At 40.0% G+C, this 21338-nt stretch overlaps 1 long non-coding RNA gene across 1 annotated transcript in view; it reads right to left on the bottom strand.

The window, feature by feature from the left end:
• Window positions 1-21338, bottom strand: part of LOC124254510 — a 68333-nt gene that overhangs the window by 42703 nt on the left and 4292 nt on the right. Inside the window, exon 2 of the long non-coding RNA XR_006892478.1 lies at window positions 18185-18187. This is a non-coding gene — a long non-coding RNA (uncharacterized LOC124254510). The remainder of the gene's footprint in view (window positions 1-18184; window positions 18188-21338) is intronic.

Here is a 21338-nt window from a genome sequence, read left to right as displayed (position 1 = left end):
TGGCGGCGATTTTGGGCATGAATGGCGTTTATAGCAGCAATAGAACTGTTAGGATAGTTTTTTAAATGCGCAACGCCTTTGTAATATGTTTTGCACTTTTGACAAACCACTGATACATTTGTGGAAGGCATATTGGCACAAATTCACTGTACTATGTTTCTGGGAGCTACAGAAAAGGGCTTGGATGTCACAGTTTTGTACTTGGATATTTTAAGAACCCTATTAATGCTATGTATCAGTCTGATATATTGGGCAGCGTAGATAACTTATTAAAAACAAGCAAAAGGTACTAAAAGTAAAGTTCACTTGCCAATAGGGATCGTCAACGCCGACTGGTAATCGTCCACTAAGACACTCGGTCTGTGATGATGATATTGTGAGCATTCTCCACTTATATTACCACGTCCCAGCCAGATAGCCAATGGAATGGTTTAGATGAAGCTCACTGTCATGTGACCAAGTCGGATGTTTTTAAGGGAGAGGAGGAAATTGTGAATTGCCCATCTCCATTCTATGCATGACGTCCATTTGGAGGGGCAAGGGCATGCCAAAAGGTGTGAATTGCCCATGCCAAAGAAAACCAAGCATTCTATGCACAAGGTTGAAATCAGTCGGGCGACAAGATTATAAAATCACACAGTTGCTTATCAAAAAGGAGGTGGCCCAGGCAAAGTGATATTAACAAAACGTGAGCAAATCTCCACGGTGAAGAAATTAAATTTGCTGATTAGTGGTACATCTCCGGCAATTACCTGCCACGCCTCAGACTAAACAGTGAACACAGCAGAGTGATATACAGCTGATGAGTGATAATTAGATTTACAGGAAGCCAGAGATGTGCATGTATATACAACCAATCCATGAGGACAGATCAAACAGACGTTATAAAAACAATGATGATACGTAGATGTGATATACAGAGTGTGATATACAGCTAATTTTGTGACAAATTATAGCTGTCATAACGCCGACGGGCCGATGGAGCATGCACGCCAGATCATAGATTTGATCCGGTATCAGCAGAATATAATGGCGCGTATAGCCTATCAGGTAATTACTCTAGGTTAAAGCCCCCTACATTTACATTTATTTGGGCATGGTGTATTATTCCTTACTACCAGCTATTCATATTTACTGTTAAAACCCATCTGAGATGCCTCGTCGGCGAAATTGGCACCCGCCAGAAGCCGACGTAAAATCATTACACTCGTCGTCGTCGACTATCAGATGTGACTCGAATGCACATTATACCTTGGCAGAACCGCATTTTCAAGGGCTTTCCGATACACTAAAAGTATAAATATTAACACTACAGGTATTGCTGTTCTGGTTAGATTAAAAACTATTGTACTTTTTAGTTCTGTCAAGCATGTTCATTCCTGTATTGCGCAACTATCTAATGTTGCACAACAACATATTACATATTCCCAGAATCCCACATGAATGATCTTGCACATGCACTATAGATGTAAATATGAAAACCGCCGGTATAGCCGGTGTACAGATTCATCTAGATTCCGCCAATCTATATCACGTCCCATATATTTCGCAGTTCGCACATTAATACTTATATAGCTCCACCACTGAATGTGCAACATGTGCGTATTATACATTGTCTAAAACACGCCTTAATAGGCTTTCAAACGCGCTATAGAAATGTATATTCTGAGGTGATGTGTAAGAATAGTAGCCGTTATATCATGGCTGCGCGATGTTGGCGAAAATTGCTACATCACAGAAGAATTGAACTTCAGTAAAATTACACAAAATATCACGTCGGAGTTTCAATCTGGACTGGTTACCAGGGGCAGCACAATATTCACGTTTGCATATTTGGAGAGAGCGTTTCCTTAGGTTTCCAACAACGTATAACATGCATAGATATGACAAAGTAGAAGGCTTGCAAAATGCAACTTCCACCGGAGGCTGGGTGGAACAAATTTCTTCCACCGGGACCTACGTGGAAGAAAAACACACAGCTTAAAATCACAGAAACCTTAATTGCTCGGCTATAAAGTTGCATAAAAACAAACGGGAACATTCTCCGTGTAGCTCAAGGACACAGATATCCAACGACGCGCGGCATGCGCGTGTAAGGCGATTTATTCAGCTCCCAAGGGAGCCGTGCTGAAATAGGTGATACGATCTGAGAGGTACATATGTGAGACCTCCATCAGTATCATACCACGCTCCTGGTAAAACCAAGTGGTACATGTCTGAGACCTCTATAAGTATCATACCACGCTCCTGGTAAAACCAAGTGATACATGTCTGAGACTTCCATCAGTATCATACCACGCTCCTGGTAAAACCAAGTGGTACATGTCTGAGACCTCCATCAGTATCATACCACGCTCCTGGTAAAACCAAGTGGTACATGTCTGAGACCTCCATCAGTATCATACCACGCTCCTGGTAAAACCAAGTGGTACATGTCTGAGACCTCCATCAGTATGATACCACGCTCCTGGTAAAACAAAGTGGTACATGTCTGAAACCTCCATCAGTATCATACCACGCTCCTGGTAAAACCAAGTGGTACATGTCTGAGACCTCCATCAGTATCATACCACGCTCCTGGTAAAACCAAGTGGTACATGTCTGAGACCTCCATCAGTATCATACCACGCTCCTGGTAAAACCAAGTGGTACATGTCTGAGACCTCCATCAGTATCATACCACGCTCCTGGTAAAACCAAGTGGTACATGTCTGAGACCTCCATCAGTATCATACCAGGCTCCTGGTAAAACCAAGTGGTACATGTCTGAGACCTCCATCAGTATCATACCACGCTCCTGGTAAAACAAAGTGGTACATGTCTGAAACCTCCATCAGTATCATACCACGCTCCTGGTAAAACAAAGTGGTACATGTCTGAGACCTCTATAAGTATCATACCACGCTCCTGGTAAAACAAAGTGGTACATGTCTGAGACCTCCATCAGTATCATACCACGCTCCTGGTAGAACCAAGTGGTACATATCTGAGACCTCCATCAGCATCATACCACGCTCCTGGTAAAACCAAGTGGTACATGTCAGAGACCTCCATAAGTATCATACCACGCAATATTACAATGAACACAGCGAAAGTTTTAATTATTTTGGTTACAGTTTCATTGGGGTGAGATTAGTAGAACATATATTGGTTACCGTGGGAGAAATCAATAAATCGGATGATGAGGTTTGGATGATGATTTGGAATGACTAATGTCTAACACTCATCAGTGCAGTGAGTGAGTGAGTGAGTTAATATTTAACGTCACATCGGCAATATCTCAGCCATATCGTCACGAAAACAACTTATACAATATAAAGAGAAAACACTTTGAAGATTAAAACCTGTCGACGATGGACAGTAAAGATACTAGAGAATCACAGATATGAATAAAACTAGAGAGCAAAGCTAAAACATTTCAATTAAAGAGGACAATACAGTATAAAACACGGGCTATAGGTCGCCAACAACTGAAGGTAGATCACCATACTAGGAACCATGGGGACTTACAGTACATTTGCTTCCTGCATGAACCCTGGCTGGATTTACACCATCCCTTCAGCCGCTGGCGATTGTAGGAAAATTTAGCCGGCAGTTAAAAGAACAAAGATATTACGTTTAAAATGTAAATTTACATTTTACTTTGAAAGTTGTGGGACCATCATTGCAGTAACATGACAGAGTTCTTTCAATAGCTGCCTTTGAACACTTTATTCCAGTGATTAACACAATGAACATTCTTTGACCCAAATGGGAAACAATGGTGACATGTATCAACCATGTCTGCGAGTCGTTTATACTATCAAGAGGATTGATGTACACAAATAGGACAGTAAGTTAACCAAGCCAGCGAGACTGTCTACCCGACCACTTAGTCGCCCTTTGTTTAAGAATGGATTGCTGGAGACCAATTCTGACCCAGCTGTTCACAGTTTCTTAGCAATCTGACATACTGCGATGTGAGAGTCGTCCCACTGACCACTTCGTGCTGACTCAGCGATATCATGGCTGTGTATGTACAGTGACTTGGAGAAATTTGCAACAACATCGAACAAGGGTTTGCCTAAGTAAGGCATCATTACTCACAGATTGCGACACATATTTGGATTGTCATCGAGAGCCTCCATATAGACATGAACTTGTCATTACTAAATCAATTGATTAAGAAAGTGTTTAAAATGAACGACTACGCTAGTGAAATTAAGTGCACAAGATCCGGGGATCACACGAAGGATAAGGGTAAAACCAGCCTGACAACTCAAACCCAACCCCGCTGATGTAATGATGATTAATGTAAAAAGTATAATGAGAGTTTCTCTTTGTTCCGGAATGCAATTCCCTTGGAGGCAGCACCAACGCTGTACATATAAACATCCACTGCATATACGTACACCATGTTTAAAATAAGGTGTATTTGAGGACAGTGTTTCAGGCGCTTCATCCATGAGTGTTTGTACAGTCTATACAGCTTCTGTGAGTTGTAGTCGTAAGTGACGAAAGTCACACCTCTTCCATGTTTTTTGCAGATCCAAAGCTTTCTCTGAGGACCTAGGATAGTTTGAGCATGTAGAGCAGACATCTCGCGAAGGACTGATGGTTTAGTTATGCTTCCTATCTTCTTATGAGTTGCACCATCATAGTTGCAGTGGCAAATCGTCATGAGGTCCGCTTCCAACCAGTATATTCTTCGTCTGCTGACATCATGTCCAAATGACAAAACATGACCAGATATATATGTGATCTTTCTTGTCCGCTTACAATCAATGTCACCTCTTATCACCTTAAACACTTTTAACCTTTGCTTTACAATGAATATGATCCTGGCCTTCTTCTTGTCGAGGAAAAAGTAGACAATTTTCCAACGTGGCATTGCTCGAAATAATGTCTGGAAATCGCCATTCGACATTCCAATACATGCTCTTAGTATTCGTGAACTTTGTGCAACATAATAAACGTAACACTTGTAGTAAGAATGATAGTCAGTATTGTTGAATTGAACAGAGATTATTCTGTCTTTATAATCATGAAACTTGTTGTTTCTGAGAACGTAAGTTTTCATCCTCTTCCCTTGTACTAATACTGCACAAACGTATCGCATGAGATACAATCTGCAGGGACACTGAGGTCTGGCATCTGGTTTAGCTGTAATATGTACAGCTGAGGTTGTCATTTCGACATTTCTGTCCGAGAAAATCTTACGTTTCAAGTTTGTTCCCTGTGTCTGCGAATTTCTTCCTGGTCTGATTTGGTGAAGAACACGTGAGCTGGTGTACACAAAGGGCTTATGTTCCTGCATAGCAATTCTGTATATGTTGCACGTTGGTCGGACACTTTGGTCACTTGCAGACTTGTCACTTGTGGGAAATACAGACGTGTTTCCATGGTGATGAGCTTCTTCCGGGGGACACTTGCCATAGTTGTTGTTGGGATACACCTTACATATTGTCCGGGAATCGGAATTGGTCAAAACCAAGATATCGCTGTTGAACCCCAAGGGTCCATTCTTAAAGCAGGCGAAAACACGTCCTCCATGTGATTTCGAGCCTTGGTTCTTCAGTGTTAGAGACGTGTGCAGACCCTGGCAGGACTTGTAACATAATAAGCAGGAAATGTGAACAAGTACCAGTGGTATTGGTCCCATGTTGTGTCCGCTCCTTCAGATGGCAAACAAATATATGCTTGGTGGTGATTCCAGTCCTAAGTGATAATTTTCAGGCTGTGCCAATTCTGGAGAAGGAGGTGTGATGGTCGGGTTGGTGATACTAAACCTCTGAGAATCAATATGTTATTCTAACCATACGCTACAAATGCTTTAAGAGACGCTATGGGATCAATGTGAGGCAAGTTATGTTGATACAACCCCAACCCAACTCCCTCCTCTCCTGAAAATGGTACACCCTTTCTCACTTACGTATGGGAACAAGATAGAAATAGACGTTAATGGGTTTTTTCAAAAGAAGATTGTAGATTAAAGATTTTTCGTTTTTAATTATCAGGCTCTGGTGTTATCAGATTGATTCAATCATGATCCGTAAATGACCTTTAAGTGGAAAAGAACATTGATAACATCAAATCAAGGTATCTCTATCATGTTGATATTTCTTGTTATTGACCTCCGGATCCCCAGTAAGGTGGTCAACCTTTGGTTGTTGGTGGTTTATAGCCTAGTTTAAATTGGTACCATTGCATCTATTGGATCTACTCTCTTCTTATTTTAATGATGGTTAGGTTGGTTTTATGTTCAAAACTGCCATACACCTATTTTACTGTCGACAAATATCTTGAAATGATTACCTTGTTTTCATTGCTATATGGCTGTAATATTGCCGACGCGATGTAAAATTTTAACTCACTCACTCACTTGTTATTTAGCTAATAGCAATATATGTTTAAATTTCTTCAATTTTGATGGTAGGAAAATGTTACTTTTTATAAGAAAGTGAGTGAGTGATGTGAGTTTCAGTTTACACCATCACAAACAGTGTGATCCACAGAAAACAGTCGACATCTTGTTCATGAACAGAGGTTTACACCATCACAACCAGTGTGATCCACAGAAAACAGTCGACATCTTGTTCATGAACAGAGGTTTACACCATCACAACCAGTGTGATCCACAGAAAACAGTCGACATCTTGTTCATGAACAGAGGTTTACACCATCACAACCAGTGTGATCCACAGAAAACAGTCGACATCTTGTTCATGAACAATGAACTCGAGGTTTACACCATCACAAACAGTGTGATCCACAGAAAACAGTCGACATCTTGTTCATGAACAGAGGTTTACACCATCACAAACAGTGTGATCCACAGAAAACAGTCGACATCTTGTTCATGAACAGAGGTTTACACCATCACAAACAGTGTGATCCACAGAAAACAGTCGACATCTTGTTCATGAACAGAGGTTTACACCATCACAACCAGTGTGATCCACAGAAAACAGTCGACATCTTGTTCATGAACAGAGGTTTACACCATCACAAACAGTGTGATCCACAGAAAACAGTCGACATCTTGTTCATGAACAGAGGTTTACACCATCACAAACAGTGTGATCCACAGAAAACAGTCGACATCTTGTTCATGAACAGAGGTTTACACCATCACAAACAGTGTGATCCACAGAAAACAGTCGACATCTTGTTCATGAACAGAGGTTTACACCATCACAACCAGTGTGATCCACAGAAAACAGTCGACATCTTGTTCATGAACAGAGGTTTACACCATCACAACCAGTGTGATCCACAGAAAACAGTCGACATCTTGTTCATGAACAGAGGTTTACACCATCACAAACAGTGTGATCCACAGAAAACAGTCGACATCTTGTTCATGAACAGAGGTTTACACCATCACAAACCAGTGTGATCCACAGAAAAAACAGTCGACATCTTGTTCATGAACAGAGGTTTACACCATCACAACCAGTGTGACCCACAGAAAACAGTCGACATCCACAGAAAACAGTTGTTCATGAACAGAGGTTTACACCATCACAAACAGTGTGACCCACAGAAAACAGTCGACATCTTGTTCATGAACAGAGGTTTACACCATCACAACCAGTGTGACCCACAGAAAACAGTCGACATCTTGTTCATGAACAGAGGTTTACACCATCACAACCAGTGTGACCCACAGAAAACAGTCGACATCTTGTTCATGAACAGAGGTTTACACCATCACAACCAGTGTGACCCACAGAAAACAGTCGACATCTTGTTCATGAACAGAGGTTTACACCATCACAACCAGTGTGATCCACAGTAAACAGTCGACATCTTGTTCATGAACAGAGGTCTCGCTCCAACACGACAGATGGAGCTCATTTTGTTGAATTCCAAACATATATGTATCGCAGACCTGTCAGATTGCCATGGACAAAGACAAGTTGTGTCAGACCATGAGATGTGATTTCACCCTATACCATGACCCCTCCGCCACCAAATTGTAGGTACACCTTTACCCTGACAATTGAGCTGTCCAGATAAAATTTCGATTTGTCACTGAACAAAACGCCATCACAATCTTGTCTCCAGTGTCGTTTATGCTGTCTGCATGAGGCAAGACGTGCCTGTCGGTGACCTTGGAGCAAAATTGGACGTATTGCATCCGTCGGGGCCTGATGATGTGCTCCCTCAGTGGGTTCCGTACGGTCCTGGAACTGATTGGACGTAAGCCATGAATGGTCCGAGCAATCAAACTGGCAGTCTGGGATCGATTCCTTGGATGGGTCAGCCGAATGTGATTGTCTTGCATGCGTGGACGGCCGGTCTCGTGATCCATTACTTTGAAAACGTTCCATAGAGATGAGATCGTGTTCCGATGGTCACCAAAATGTCTGAATAGTTCATTAAGCATACCCAGGGCGCGGAGACACTTTTTCGGTACGCCATGGCACGTACCAATTGTAACACGGACTTTCACGGTTCTGTTTCATTAGAACCGAATTACAGCATTTTCTGTCTACGTATCCTATTTCAAAAAGACAATTTCTTGGCAATATATCATGCATGATTTGATGTTGGAGTGAGTGAGTGAGTTTTGTTTTACGCCGCTTTTAGCAATATTCCAGCAACATCACGGCGGGGAACACCAGAAATGGGCTTCACACCATGTACCCATGTGGGGATTCGAACCCGGGTCTTCGGAGTGACGAGCCAACGCCTTAACCACTACGCTACCCCACCGCCCCTTGATGTTACAAATATCGCACTTTAGTCATGTTCTTGCAACTAACGAGAGTAAAAAAAGTTGGTTTCAACTTGGAAACGTTTCAAAGGTTTCAAATGACACGAATTGTCCATTATTATCCAGAAGATCATCGATAAAATGTATCCATTCCTTTTTCATTCATATCAAATACACCGGTATTTCCTTTGTGTATGTTCTCAATATATTGTTCTTGGATACACTTACCATTTAGGAGCTCTAAGTCGATGTTATCTGCGAATGTCCACCATTCTTTAATAGGTTCTACACTAGTTATCTTGGTGATCAGTTGTAATCTAGAAGTCTAGCAGGGTATTTCGGATCCATTAAAGGGTCCAGAAAAGAAAGTATAATGGAAATAACTAATCATATCACTGATAAGTGTTTTTATGTATGACTCTTGGGTGGTAAATTTAGTTCGTGTACGTCTTTGAACCCATTCGCTTCGTTGACGCCAAAAAAGGCCCCCAAATTAATTAAATCACCGCTTATATTCTATAATGCACTCTACAAAAACAGTAGGGCGACCTGAACTTTCAGTTTGGACAGGAAGTACATGCGTTAACAAACTTTTCAAAGAGAGACATCTTGTGAACGCACCACCATTTCTCTTTGCTAATACAGCGCGTGGGATGCACGTGTACAATACAGTAGCCTCATTCACGTGCACGGGGTGTCATTCTTGATTTTGACAGTTTTCAAGAAGGTCGATAAATCATTGTAGATCATCAATTTTGATAATCATCTTGCATAACAAGTATGTTAGTGTTTGTTTCTAGCTGTTTGTTATTGTTTTTGTTTTGTTTTTGTTATTGTTGTTTGAACATGAAAATCGTACACATACAAATTTCACGCTATACACAATCATCTTTCAAAAGCGATGACTGTACAAACAACTTTGGCCTTGAGGGAGTGCAAGTGGTGATGCACTTTCAAAACAGTCACTGTTATCGTATCAACATTGACTGACTCTGATACATCTCCCTTGTGTTTCAATCGTAAATTAAAAATGAAGTTCCCCTCCTGTTTTTAAGAGTGTGATTCCCCCGTTGGTAGTTGGAATGTGAATGCAACAAATGTTTGATATGGTGTTCAATCAGTCAAGTTTATTTCGTAACGAGGCCTTAGGCCCACGTACAATACAAATAAGCATGTGTAATTATAAGACAGTGGCACTTGACAATCAGGTTTATGTGTATAAAGAACGCAGTGACAATGCCTCCTTAATGTAAGAAGAACAATTTGTTAGTGTTGAAAACTTGGTACAGGATAATGGGTTTAGAAAGTATTGCTGATCTATGTAATTTGGTAATGCCTAAAAATACTTATAGCCCAAATCATGATAAACTTTACATTCAAATAGGAATTGAAATTCATTTTTCTACAAAATTATCATTACAAATATTACATAGTCTTTGGTGCCTCGGAACTCCATCAAATCTACCGGTATTTTTATATATTGTAAGTGCACCGATTCGTAACATTGTTATTCGACGCCTCGCATCTTTAGATTTCAATAAAGTTAAATATGGTGTTCATTGCAATGGATCAGTTGGTCAGGCATGGCGACTTCTAGTGTCTCCTGCGATGATATGTTCACCATCAACCATATTCTGCTTGATTGTGTGGACGACTCAATGCAAGAGATTGACATTAATAAGCAATATATCTGAATGATATGTTTCCCGCGTGAGAGGGTATCTCATTGTGAACTACATGAGAGAAAATTATCTCCATCGTAAATTGTGGGTAAGTGAGTGAGTTAATTTTACGCCATACCCAGCAATATTCCAGCTGTATGGCGACGTTCTTGACCAGACAATTTCAGTGATCAACAGCATGAGCACCGACCTGCGCAACTGATAACTGATGACATGTGTCAACCAAATCAGCGAGCCTGACCACCCGATCCCGTTAGTCGCCTCTTACGACAAGCATGGGTTACTGAAGGCTCATTCTAACCCGGACCTTCACGGGTCGTAAGTTGTGACTATGTATATGTATATGTGTGACAGGTTGCTGTTTCTAGATTTACTGTTGTGACTTTTATATTTACAAATAATAATGTAATAAAGAAAAATGCATTTCAAGAAACTCCTTTGTCCTTTTGTAACTAAAAATGTATGTGTGTAGACTTGGTCACATCGCTATATTGCTGAAATAATGCTGATGCGGGGTTAAATTTTAACTCACTCACTCAGTCCCTGGTTTGCCTGTTCTTATTTACATGAAGCAACTGAATGCAGGGTTAAACTGAAACATATTGAGTGAGCTCGTTCGTGCATGGGTGAATGCGTGCGTGTGCTAACCTTCAACGTCGTATCGGCATTACTTCAGCCATACAGTGAGTGGGTATTAATTAACACGGCATCAGCTTCTTGGCAGCTATTTGCGGAACATCCATGAGTCAGCCATACAGTGGGTGGGTATTAATTAACACGGTACCAGCTTCTTGGCAGCTATTTGCGGAACATCCATGAGTCAGCCATACAGTGGGTGGGTATTAATTAACACGGCATCAGCTTCTTGGCAGCTATTTGCGGAACATCCATGAGTCAGCCATACAGTGGGTGGGTATTAATTAACACGGCACCAGCTTCTTGGCAGCTATTTGCGGAACATCCATGAGTCAGCCATACAGTGGGTGGGTATTAATTAACACGGCATCAGCTTCTTGGCAGCTATTTGCGGAACATCCATGAGTCAGCCATACAGTGGGTGGGTATTAATTAACACGGCACCAGCTTCTTGGCAGCTATTTGCGGAACATCCATGAGTCAGCCATACAGTGGGTGGGTATTAATTAACACGGCATCAGCTTCTTGGCAGCTATTTGCGGAACATCCATGAGTCAGCCATACAGTGGGTGGGTATTAATTAACACGGTACCAGCTATTAATTAACACGGCATCAGCTTCTTGGCAGCTATTTGCGGAACATCCATGAGTCAATAGCATGCAGTGGGTGGGTATTAATTAACACGGCATCAGCTTCTTGGCAGCTATTTGCGGAACATCCATGAGTCAGCCATACAGTGGGTGGGTATTAATTAACACGGCATCAGCTTCTTGGCAGCTATTTGCGGAACATCCATGAGTCAGCCATACAGTGGGTGGGTATTAATTAACACGGCATCAGCTTCTTGGCAGCTATTTGCGGAACATCCATAAGTCAGCCATACAGTGGGTGGGTATTAATTAACACGGCATCAGCTTCTTGGCAGCTATTTGCGGAACATCCATAAGTCAGCCATACAGTGGGTGGGTATTAATTAACACGGCATCAGCTTCTTGGCAGCTATTTGCGGAACATCAATGAGTCAGCCATACAGCAAGAAGACCAACTTTACATGAGTACACAAAGTTATTATGATAAAAGGTATATTCAAAACGCTGGCTGGTTGGTTTGTTGTTTAACGCCACACAGCAATATTCCAGCTATATGGCGGCTGTCTGTAAATAATCGAGTCTGGACCAGACAATCCAGTGATCAAGGAATTTCTTCATATACATACTTTAACATAACAGTATTATACACTAAAACACTATCACGCCATTTAAAAAAAAATACATCAGCAATAAAGAAACCCAAGCAATTAGTTACACATGTATAATTCATGATTCAATTAGTTACACATATATAATTCATGATTCAATTTGTTACTCATAAATAATTCATGATTCAGACCTGTTTATATCAATTAGTTACGAATGAGAAGCTCATTCACGCTGGTGAACAGATTTACTGTCCATTGTTCTTGAAAGTCCACAGTCGGGCAAGAATTGCTTGATGGTAATCAGTTTATCATTATGGATACTCTTAGGAGAGTCGACCTCATCTGTTTTTAGCAGCTACTCGTTAGTAAACCACCTGTGGCAAAGGCGACATCGTCGTAAAATGCCCTCTGTGTTTTGTCTGACAACACATTGTGGTTTTGAACAGTTCGTGAAGCGTATTTTTTCCTACCTGGGTGTCCCACCAGTTATGCTTGAGGTCCCGAGTTATCACTTTTGATAGTTGGTTTTAAGTCACTGTACGGGATCCGCAGTGGAGATAAGGGCTTGTTAAGAGTTGCTTCGGCTGCAGCTTCGGTTTTTTTATTACCTGCCATGCCGACGTGACCCGGCAACAAGCAGAGGACGATGTCACAATGGCGAGTAGAGATTTAGAGAATAAATATGTCCCCAGTGAAATTAATGTTTCCCGTAATCACTCGTACCTCGTGGGTTATTCTATATTACACGTTCTGTAATTAAACCGAGAAACCAGTACTTTTTTACTCAAAGCCGCATCTTCTTATGTAAGTGTTTACAACTAAATCAGCTGATCTGTATTAATGCGCGGATGAAACAAAACTGCTCACGCCTAATGGAATCCCATACGAACCATATTACAGTACTGTAGAAAACGGTATGAAAAACAACACAATTCAAGAGTTTCCAAATTCCTTTTATGGCGATTTTATCAACCACACACCCTTGTAAAGATTAAGTTTATTTCAACGAGTACAATCATATATTTAATATTTAGTCGTAGATCGCAAATGTGTAGCCTAGATCTACTCGTGACAGAAAATGGGTGACTGTGGTTGGATACGAAACAGCAAACACCTGTCAAATTTTTTAACGTTGACTTTTAAAACAGTGAAAATCTGCAAGAAAACAATATAACGCAGGGTTGGTGAACGTTTTTCTTAGAAGACGGTACATAGAGAATACTACACGAGTTCTCATTACTTACGAATTATACGAAACGAGTGTCCTTCCTATGGTATCTGAAACGAGGTCAGAAACCATAGGAAGGTCACGGGTTTCGTATAATTCGTATGTAATCACACCGAGTGTGGTATTTTATTTATTACCCACGTCTTACATGCATTAAATTGACAAAACAGCGTATTTTTTTTATTGTTGTGTTTCAAACCGAAACCGGTTTCATAAAGGAGTTGCGGAAGAATATGTTTCTGTAGTTCACTTTAGCATGACGTCACGCTGTATTGACGTCACTACGCCATTCTCGTCTGCTCCATTGGTAACCGATGTCACGATGCATGTCAGTTGTCATCGCCTCGTACAGCCACCTACAGTAAACTACTCCGTAGGACCTCTTTTCTTGGTTTGCAGTTGCTTCACTTGGTTAACATCACTGGAGACATTACGTTTATGTTTTTCGACGGATATAATGCCTCAGTTCGACTCTCAATTAAACAGCAATACGGCAACGTTCGCAATGTTTACATTCCCACAATGCATTTAAGTTGTAGAATGAATGAATTCACGTGTTCACGTATGAATGAACAAGTAGTTCCGTCACAACGTGACCTAATTGAGAGGTCATCGGTTATCCAATCAAATCGTTAGAATCTCAGGTGACGTCGTTACGACACTCGTGTGACGTACGAGATTAGTATCCAACTACCCATACGTTGACCACGTGGGTAATAAATAATTATAAACGTTTGTCAACAGTTTGCTTAAACGGACTTTGACGGGATGGCCTAAAAGTCGGGCCGGGCCAAGGCGGGCCAAATCTATTATTGGCTAATAAACCCATTAACGAAAACCATGCCTACAACTAATCAATGCATGATAATAATGATCAATCGGAAGCAACAAACGCGTACCATAATAACTTTATTACGAGTCAATCGGCTAAAATCCAGGAAGACGAGAAGCCTGTGAACTGGCTGACCGAGGTTACGTCTAAAAGTGGAATCGTTAAACGAAACGGGATTTAATACGTATATATACTTCAGACAATTCCGATACACATTTCCGTTGGCCCGAAAATGTTTTTACATCTATATCAAATCACATACCACCCCATAAATTCACTATTCATCGTATTTAAAGCATGCCCACATTTAAATGATACGATCTCTTCCCCACACTCTCAACATTATCTCGGCCACAATTTTCCGCCCGGCTTGGCTCGAGCCGTGAAAAGCAACTTAAACGTAACACACGTATCTTGTGTTAAATTCCATAGACTGGTGTTATATCTACCTACATATCGCTTTCTAATGTTATAAAAAGGAACATGTAAAGAAAACTGCTCCGTTAAAGTGAAGCCCTTGTCTCTCATTTTTCAACATAACCTCAATCAAAAGTGTTTAGTCTCTGTTCAGCCCGACTTCGTTCGGGCTGTCAAAAACAACCTTGACCTCACAGATGTATCTTCAAATGTGTTTAAATCCATAGATTGGTATTGTATCTACCTAAATATCACTTTGTAATGTTATCAAATGCAACATGTAAAGATAACTGGTTCGTTGAAGTGAAGCCCTTTTCTCTCTCCATTCTCAACATAGCCTCAATCAAAAGTGTTTAGTCGCTGTTCAGCCCGACTTGGCCCGTGCTGTCAAAAACACCTTAAACCTCACACGTGTATCTTGAAATGTATTTATATCCATAGATTAGTGTTATATCTACCTACATATCACTTCACAGAGTCTCAAAGCGTAGTATTTGAAGCAAACACCTTGCTCAAAGTGAAGCTATCTTTTCTATACATATTCTCAACAAACAGTATCACAAGCATTCGGTACGCCTTGGCCCGGGCTCTAAAAAACAACTTAAACCCCACGCATGTATTCTGATTTGTGTTTAAATCCATAGATTAGTATTGTATCTACCTACATATCACTTCACAGAGTCTCAAAGCATAGTATTTGAAGCAAACACCTTGCTCAAAGTGAAGCCCTATTTTCTACACATTCTCAACAAAGACACAGTATCACAAGCTTTCGGTCCGGCTTGGCCCGAGCTCTCAAACGCACCTTATACCTCACAGATGTATCTTGAAATGTGTTTAAATCCATAGATTGGTATTGTTTCTACCTAAATATCACTTTGTAATGTTATCAAATGCAACATGTAAAGATAACTGGTTCGTTAAAGTGAAGCCCTTTTCTCTCTCTATTCTCAACATAGCCTCAATCAAAAGTGTTTAGTCTCTGTTCAGCCCGACTTGGCCCGTGCTGTCAAAAACACCTTAAACCTCACTCATGTATCCTGATTCTGTCTATATCTCTAGAATAGAGTCATATCTACCTAAGTAAGTCTTTATAGAGTCTCAAAGCGTAGTATATGAATCAAACACCTTGCTCAAAGTGAAGCTATCTTTCCTACATATTATCAAAAAAACAGTATCACAAGCATTCGGTACGCCTTGGCCCGGGCTCTAAAAAACAACTTAAACCCCACGCATGTATTCTGATTTGTGTTTAAATCCATAGATTAGTGTTATATCTACCTGCATATCACTTCACAGAATCTCAAAGCGTTGTATTTGAAGCAAACACCTTGCTCAAAGTGAAGCCCTATTTCTACATATTCTCAACAAAGACACAGTATCACAAGCTTTCGGTCCGGTTGGCCCTGGCTCTCAAAAAGAACTTTAATCCCACACATGTATCCTAAATATCAATGTGTGATGTTACAACATGCCACATGTAAAGATAACTGCTCCGTTAAAGTGAAGCCCTCTCCCCTCTCCATTCACTATATAGCCTCAATCAAAAGTGTATAGTCTCTGTTCAGCCCGACTTGGCCCGTACTGTCGAAAACACCTTAAACCTCACTCATGTATCCTGATTTCTGTCTATATCTCTAGAATAGAGTTATATCTACCTAAGGACGTCTTTATAGAGTCTCAAAGCGTAGTATTTGAAGCAAGCACCTTGCTCAAAGTGAAGCCCTATTTTCTATACATTCTCAACAAAGACACAGTATCACAAGCTTTCGGTCCGGCTTGGCCCGCGCCCTCAAACGCACCTTAAACCTCACAGATGTATCTTGAAATGTGTTTAAAGCAATAGATTAATTGGTGTTAAAAGCATTTGACTCTGTTCAGAGACATTTGTTGTGGTCAAAGATGACATGGATATTTTCTGTGTGCCATACAGTCACTCTATCAAGATGTGCAATGTTGTGTAAAAATTAACACTGAAAACACTGAATGGTTTAATGTGTGACCATTAGAGTAAAACAAGGATGTGGTCTTTCTCCTACACTCTTCTCTATGTATATTGATGACTGAGGTACCGAAATAGGTAACAGCCAATGTGGAGTGGATGTAGACCACATTAACGTATCCATATTACTCTATGCACATGACATTGTGTTGATAGCTCCAGATGCTACTAAGTTACAACAACTTCTACACTGTCTCTACAATTGGTCATCTAAGTGGGGATTATCCATAAACAAGGACAAAACCAAGATAATGCATTGCAGACCAGTGTCTATTCCTCGATCAACTAAAAGATTCACCTGTGGTGACATGGATATAGATTACTGTTCTGAATATAAGTATCTTGGTATGCGGCTTGATGAGCATTGTGACTAAAAAATCTTTGAGGGAAATGTGCAAATCTGCCAACGGGGCCCTGGGTATAATAATGTCAAAATTCAATTTCCTTGGAGGTTTTAGCCATGATGTTTTCATAAAGTTGTATGACAACTATGTGCAACCAGTCATAAATTACAGTGCCAGGTTTTGGGGAATAAATCAACACAAAGAACTTGGGAAACTTCAGAATAAAGCTGCAGGACTGTTTCTTGGTGTGAGGAAAAATTCTTTCTCAGTAGCGGTGAGAGGTGATTTAGGTTGGAGGTGTTCAGATTCAAAGATAAAGATTGAAGTGATCCGCTATTTTCACAAACTATGTACTGCGTAACCAAACTCGCTTTGTAGAATTTTACATAATTGGTCTGTTCGGTGAAAATCATCATGGGACTACAGAGCACTAGAGTTTATAAAAAAGCTTTGAACTTCATGGTTTTAGCGATATATATGATTTCTGTGCAAAGTTAACCAGAACAGAACTGTTATATAAAGCCCTAGAAGTACTTGATTCAAAAGACAGAGCTAAGTGGTACCAGGATTTATTTAATGATCAAAACCAGCCAAATGGCAACAAATTAAGAACTTACAGACTGTATAAACAAGACATTAACACTTGTCACTACACAAGATTATCTATCACAAGACAACAGAGAAGCTTGATGGCATCGCTGCGCTGTGGAAGCCTACCTCTAAACCTAGAAAAAGGACGATATACCAAGCCTGTCACCCCAATCCATGAGAGATTATGCACAATGTGTGCTACAAATTCTGTTGAAGATGAGGTACATTTTGTGATATCATGTGCCCATTATGAAGATATTCGTGAAAAACTGTTTCATAAGTGTATGCAGATTTATGATAATTTTCTTAATCTTCCAGAGAGAAATTCTTCCAAGGAAAATTCTGCTGGCTGATGGAAACAGACCATATCCAATATGACTTTTGTAAATCTCTGCAATTCATGTATCATAGGAGGTTATATCAAGACTACCTTTGATCTATATACCACTATAATCTATGTAACTTGTATGTGAATGAATGTATTGTGAATGAGTGATTCTTTTATGTATATTTGAATGTATTTTATTCCTTCTGTGATTTGTTGTATATTACCAACTGTCTCTTAAACAGGTGGTAAATACTGTGCGAGAGATGGGATGAGGGTGTGAGTTCGAATCCCGCATGGGGCTCAACTAAAAAAACGTACTAGACTTTGTACTTTACTAAGAAAGTGTAATCCTAAATATAACATATGTTATAAATCAGCTGGGTGTTGTGTTTCAATTAACATACTCCATCGTTGCCCTTAATTGCCGTTCAGGGGCCTTCAGTGTTATTGATTGTACATGTTCCAGAGTATAAACATTCAAGAATACTAGTACCGATACAGATGGCAGGCTGAAGCTATTTGTGATATGATTTACACATATAATTAACTTAATAAATATCAGAAGATATTATACCCAATTATATGACATGAAATGCTTGAAAGAGGTGGGGTTTTTAGTGGTTTCAGAATACAGGATGTTCTCCGTACAGTTTCCACAGTATAAACATCAATTCATTCTAGTACAGATATAGATTGCCGGCAGAAGCTTATGACATGATTTGAACATATCAGTAATTCAATAACTATCAGAAGGTATCAGCTAAAATAACTTGCCGTATGAGATGTTATGGTTATATAATTTGAACATACGAAAGTATGAAAACACATCCACGGCAATGACACTGTGTTGCCCAGCTCAGGCTCGGGAGAACATTGTTTTCACCGTGAGAGCTTTGCCAAAGGTTACTCGGAGATGCCGTTTCCGAATGTTGTAAACTTCAAGCGTTTCTGATAATCCTGTTTTCCTGAACACGCATACAGACAATAGAAGTATAAGAGAGAGAAGTGGGGGAAGTACATTTTCATAAAATCCACAGTGTCACGCCTAACTTTCTCCAAATGCATCCATATAAAAGTGGCCGAGCTGGGCAGTAGCGGCCTATTTTCAAATCATCTGATATTTACATGTTGCATTTGATAACATTACAAAGTGATATTTAGGTAGATATAATACCAATCTATGGATTTAAACACATTTCAAGATACATCTGTGAGGTATAAGGTGCGTTTGAGAGCCCGGGCCAAGCCGGGCCAAAAGCTTGTGTTATACTGTGTCTTTGTTGAGAATGTATAGAAAATAGGGCTTCACTTTGAGCAAGGTGCTTGCTTCAAATACTACGCTTTAGGACTCTGTGAAGTGAAATGTAGGTAGATATATTACTAATCTATGGATTTAAATACATTTCAAGATACATTTCTATTGCAGATTTAGTTTTCCGAGGACTTTGTTTTCCTAAATCGTTGGGAATGGAGAGGCTTCAAGATCCATTTTGGCTGAACAGATAAGCATAAACGCTGGCTATCTGATTGAGACTATATTGTGAATGGAGAGAATGGAGAGAGAAAAGGGCTTCACTTTAACGGAGCAGTTATCTTTACATGTGGCATTTTGTAACATCACACATTGATATTTAGGTAGATATAGTACTAATCTATGGATTTAAACACAAATCAGAATACATGCGTGTGGTTTAGGTTGTTTTTGTGAGCCCGGGCTAAGGCGTACCGTGCGCTTGTGATACTGTTTGTTGAGAAAATGTAGAAAAGAAAGCTTCACTTTGAGCAAGGTGTTTGCTTCAAATACAACGCTTTGAGACTCTATAAAGACGTACTTAGGTAGATATAACTTTATTCTAGAGATATAGACAGAAAGCAGGAAACATGTGTGAGGTTTAAGGTGTTTTCGACAGCACGGGCCAAGTCGGGCTTTTGATTGAGGCTATGTTGAGAATAGAGAGAGAAAAGGGCTAATTTAACCAACCAGCTATCTTTGCATGTTGCATTTGATAACAATACAAAGTGATATTTAGGTAGATACAATACCAATCTATGGATTTAAACACATTTCAAGATACATCTGTGAGGTATAAGGTGCGTGGCCAAGCTGGACCGAAAGCTTGTGTTATACTGTGTCTTTGTTGAGAATGTATAGAAAATAGGGCTTCACTTTGAGCAAGGTGTTTGCTTCAAATACTACGCTTTGAGGCTCTGTGAAGCGATATGTAGGTAGATATAATATTAATCTATGGATTTAAACACATTTCAAGATACATCTGTGAGGTTTAAGATGTTTTTGACAGTATGGGTCAAGCCGGGCTGAACAGAGACTAAACAATTTCTATTGCAGATTTTGTTTTCCGAGGACTTTGTTTTCCTAAATCGTTGGGAATGGAGAGAGAAAAGTGCTTCACTTTTACTTTACTTTATGAAGTGGTATTTAGGTAGATATAATACCATTTGGTGTTCGTAAATATAAGCATATGCATACGCGCTGGCTATCTGATTTGGGCTGGTATTGTTTACAATGAAAACACATAAGAATTTTTGTGTTTGTGAATGCATACTTTGTTTGATCCTTTATAACATATTACAAAATTTTGTGATTTCAAATATTTCTTTTAATATACGTAATCATGTCATATTTGCCCATTGACACTTGCTGATATCCACGTCTCTTTTACATAAACATCCTGTTCTGATTCAGCCTGAGACAATAAAGGTTAATTAGGGAACCCTTATATCTTAATTAAGGAAAGAAAAGCAGTCAAAACACTGTCACTTCCTGCCCAGGACCCCCGGATGTCACACGCTAAGAGAAGTAAGCAACCTTCCCTCATAGACATATCAAGGAAAACACATAACAACAAGACGGTGTCTTTTCTACGAGAATCTCGGTATGTAGTCATTGTTGTTGTGGTTTTTTTTTCACCATTAACTTTACATTTTCAATCAAACTATGCATTTGTGAAGGCAGGAAGTGTATCGACCCAAATTTGCAGGTTTCGTTTTAATATTCTGCAATCCATTTTTTAGTATTACCGGGCCCGGCCCGGCCCGACTTTTCTTGGCTCGACTTTTAGGCCATCCCGTTTTTACATGCGTAGCCCAATTAAACCTATTACGCTCGGCGCTTGCGTTTAAATCTAGATTACATAACATTTTGTAAGCTTTAAATGGGTAGCGTGAACAGGGCATGGAGAGGAGCTTAAGCCAGTAAGCAATACAGCGTTTTAGAGTGTACACATGAATAGGATATCTACCAGTTTCTCCAAGGACAATTGTAGACATGGTAAACACCATGGAATCGTTTACATGTATAAAGCAATACCCTTTCCAGACAATAATCATGTTTGTGAAAGCCCCATAATTCTGACCCAT

This window comes from Haliotis rubra, unplaced genomic scaffold (assembly GCF_003918875.1).
Source record: "Haliotis rubra isolate DU_JTF1 unplaced genomic scaffold, ASM391887v1 Scf573, whole genome shotgun sequence".
Classification (NCBI taxonomy): domain Eukaryota; kingdom Metazoa; phylum Mollusca; class Gastropoda; order Lepetellida; family Haliotidae; genus Haliotis; species Haliotis rubra.
Note: the sequence above shows the minus strand (reverse complement) of the source record. Positions and strands in the feature narration are given on the sequence as shown.